The sequence below is a fragment of the Crocuta crocuta genome, unplaced genomic scaffold (genome assembly GCF_008692635.1).
Source record: "Crocuta crocuta isolate KB4526 unplaced genomic scaffold, BGI_CrCroc_1.0 scaffold83, whole genome shotgun sequence".
NCBI lineage: Eukaryota > Metazoa > Chordata > Mammalia > Carnivora > Hyaenidae > Crocuta > Crocuta crocuta.
Genome location: NW_027529638.1, coordinates 7,456,238 through 7,460,710, shown reverse-complemented (window position 1 = coordinate 7,460,710; position 4,473 = coordinate 7,456,238).

Genomic DNA, 4,473 nt, shown 5'->3' with positions numbered 1-4,473 from the left:
ACACACACCAGTAATTCCACTACTGGGTATTTACCCAAAGAAGTCAAAAACACTAATTTGAAAATATATGCACTCCTATGTTTATTGCAGCATCACTTCACAATAGCCAAAATATGGAAACAACACAAGTGTCCATTAATAGAGGTATGGATAAAGAAGGTGGTATGTATATACACTGGAATATTGTTCAGCCATATAAAAGAATGAAATCTTGCCATTTGTAACAACATCGATGGACCAAGAATATATCATGGTAAGTGAAATAAGTCAGAGAAAGACAAATACTGTCACTTACATGTGGAATCTATAAAACAAAATAAATGAATAAACAAACAAAAAGCAGGAATACAGAGAACAAACTGATGGTTGCCAGACAGGAGACTGGTGGGGGAACGGGTAATAGGTAAAGGGGAATGAGAAGTACAGGCTTCCAGTTACAGAATGAATAAGTTCTAGGGATGAAAAGTACAGCATAAGGAATATAGTCACAGTATTGGACTATACCTATTTGGTATTCAATGGTAACTACATGGGTAGCTACACTCGTGGTAAGCATAACATGATGTATAGAGCTGTCAAATCACTATGTTTTATATCTGAAACTAATGTAACAGTGTGTGTCAACTGTACTTCAATTAAAAAAAAAACCTAGGAAAAATTAACTTGATGGGTTAGAAAAATCACTATTCGTCAATCATTATAGCAATAATTTATTCAGGCAATAGTCATCAATGAATGCTAAAAAGTGCTTTCACTGGGTAAAAGTTTCTTAAGGAACTGGGTATTACACAGTCTCAGTGTAACTCCCTACAAAATATTTATCATTTAAAAAGGCAAAATAGGGGTGCCTGGGTGGCTCAGTCGGAGAGTGTCCAACTCTTGATTCCCACTCAGGTCATGACCTCACAGTCATGGGATTCAGCCCTGCATCCAACTCCACACTGAGCATTGAGCCTGCTTAGATTCTCTGTCTTCCTCTCTCTTTCAAATTAATAAGTACACATTTAAAAAATTAAAAATGAAATCAAAATAAAAAGGCAAAATAATAACTTCACAGTGAGAAGCCTTACAGATATTCTCTTAACTGTGTTATCAAAGTTAAAATCACCAGTAATGAGACAAATTGACTTTGTGCATCTCCTGGTATGAAACACTGAGAACACGGGGCGCCTGGGTGGCTTAGTCGGTTAAGCGTCCGACTTTCGCTTGGGTCATGATCTCGCGGTTCGTGGGTTCGACCCCCGCGTGGGGCTGTGTGCTGACTGCCAGCTCGGAGCCTGGAGCCTGTTTCAGTCTGTGACTCCTTCTCTCTCTCTGACCCTCCCCTGCTCACCCTGTCTCTGTCTCTCTCTTAGGAATAAATAAAACATTTAAAAAAAAAAAAAAAGAAACACTGAGAACACAATTTGTCTTCTGTGGTGTTCAGAAATGCATAATTGATTCTAATCATGAGGAAACATTAGTCAAACCCAAATGGAAGACAAGCTACAATATAAATGACCTGTAATCTGCAAAATGCCAATATCCCAGAGAAAGATTTAAGGAACTCTTCCAGATCAAAAGAGACATGACAAGTAAGTGCAACACTTGAATCTGGGTTAGATTTTGGATGAAAAGAAAAAAATGATTTTGCTATAAAGAAAATATAAAGATTATATTGTATCCTTAAGAATTCCCTGGTTTTATGGCAATCTTGCTCAGTATGAGAGGAACCGCAAGTTCAGACGTTTGGTGTATGCGTTTGCCTGAGGAGCCAATGGGGCAAAGCTACCATCTGTGGGATTATGACTGAATGCCTCTATGTCAGAATCCCACCTAGGCAGAATGATATGGCAGCATCACAGCTCTTCTGTTGGCCTCAGATAGCTGGTTCCCTGCCTTCCCCACTGGTGAGCTCCCATCTGCACTCGGAGTGGCTGGGTGTGCCCCACCTCGCGTTGGGACCAGGTTCTGTGCAGAGAGCCTCTCGTCCTAGGAAATGGAGTGTGGTGGGAAAGGAGGGAAAAAAATTCCCTCATTTTCCTTTCTTGATAAAAGCTCTAAAGAAAGTAGGAATGGAAGGAACATACCTCAAGATCATGAAGCCCATATACAAAAGACCCACAGCTGAAATTATCTTCAATGAAGAAAAACTGATAGCTTTCCCCTCTAAAGTCAGAAACATGACAAGGATGTCCACTCTCACCGCTGTTGTTCAACATAGTGGTGGAAGTCCTAGCCTCATCAATCAGACAACAAAAAGAAAAAAAAGGCATCCAAATCAACAAGGAAGAAATCAAAATTTCCCTCTCTGCAGACAAGATGATACTCTACATGGAAAATGCAAGACTCCACTCAAAAAACTGCTAGAACTAATACATTAATTCAGCAAAGCGGCAGGATACAAAATCAATGTACTCAAATTGGTTGCATTTCTATACACCAATAATGAAGCAGCAGAAAGAAAAATCAAAGAATTAATCCCATTTACAATTGCACACCATAAAAATACCTAGGAATAAACCTAACCAAAGAGGTAAAAGATCTGTACACTGAAAACTATAGAAAGCTTATGAAAGAAATTGAAGAAGACACACAAAAAAATGGAAAAACATTCCATGCTCATGGATTGGAAAAACAAATATTGCTAAAATGTCAATATTACCCAAAGCAATCTACACATTCAGTGCAATCCCTATCAAAATAACACCAGCATTCTTCACAGAGCTAGAAAAAACAATTCTAAAATGTGTATGGAACCAAAAAAGATCCCCCCCCAATAGCTAAAGTAACGTTGAAAAAGAAAACCAAAGCTGGAGGAATTACAATCCCAGACTTTAAGCTGTATTACAAAGCTGTAATCACCTAGACAGTATGGTAATGGCACAAAACAAATACATAGATTAATCAAACAGAAGAGAGAACCCTCAAATGGACCCACAAATGTATGGCCAACTAATCTTCAACAAAGCAGGAAAGAATAGCCAATCAAAAAAAAAAAAAAAGAAGAAGAAGTCTCTTCAGGAAACGGTGTTGGGAAAACTGGATAGTGACATGCATAAGAATGAACCTGGACCACTTTCTTACACCAAACACAAAAACAAATTCAAAATGGATAAAAGACCTAACTGTAAGACAGAAAACCATCAAATCCTACATGAGAAAACAGGCAGCATCCTCTTTGATTGTGGCCTCAAGAACTCCTTATTAGACATGTCTCCAGAAGCAGGGAAACAAAAGCAAAACTGAACTATTGGGACCTCATCAAGATAAAAAGCTCTGCACAGCAAAGGAAACAATCAGCAAAACTAAAAGACAACTGAAAGAATGGGAGAAAATATTTGCAAACAACATATCAGATAAAGGGTTAGTATCCAAAAATCTATAAAGAACTTATCAAACTCAACACCCAAAAAACAATCCAGTGAAGAAATGGGCAAAATACATGAACAGACAGTTTTCCAAAGAAGACATCCAGATTGCTAACAGACACATGAAAAGATGCACAATACCACTCATATTAGGGAAACACAAATAAAAACCACAATGAGGTACCACCTCATCCCTGTAAAAATGCAGATGTTGGCAAAGATGCAAAGGGGAACTCTTTCGCAGTGCTAGTGGGAATGCAAACTGGTGCAGCCACTCTGGAAAACAGTATGGAGGTTCCTCAAAAAATCAAAAATAGATCTACCCTATGACCCAGTTACTACACTACCGTGTATTTATCCAAAAGATTCAAAAATGCTGATTCGAAGGGGCACATGCACCCAGTGTTTGTAGCAGCACTATCAACAATAGCCAAATTATGGAGAAAGTCCAAATGGAGTGGATAAAGATGTGGTATATATACACAATGGAATATTACTTGGCAGTCAAAGAGAATGAAATCTTGCCATTTGCAACAATGTGGATAGAACTAGAATATATTATGCTAAACAAAATAAGTCAGTCAGAGAAAGATAAATATCATATGATTTAACTCGTATGTGGAATTTAAAAAACAAAGCAGATGAACTTAGTGGAAGAGAAGCAAAAATAAAATAAAACAGATAGGGGGGCAGATCATAAGAGANCTTGCCATTTGCAACAATGTGGATAGAACTAGAATATATTATGCTAAACAAAATAAGTCAGTCAGAGAAAGATAAATATCATATGATTTAACTCGTATGTGGAATTTAAAAAACAAAGCAGATGAACTTAGTGGAAGAGAAGCAAAAATAAAATAATATAAAAACAGATGGGGGGCAGATCATAAGAGACTCTTAAATACAGAGAACAAAGGGTTGCTGAAGGGGTGGTGAGTGGGAAGATGGGCTAAATGGGTGGTGGGCATTAAGGAGGGCACTTGTTGAGGAGCGCCTGGGTGGCTTAGTTGGTTAAGCATCTGACTTCCACTCAGGTCATGACCTCATGGTTTGTGGGTTCAACCCTGTGTTGGGCTCTGTGCTGACAACTCAGAGCCTGGAGTCTGCCTCAGATTCTGTGTCT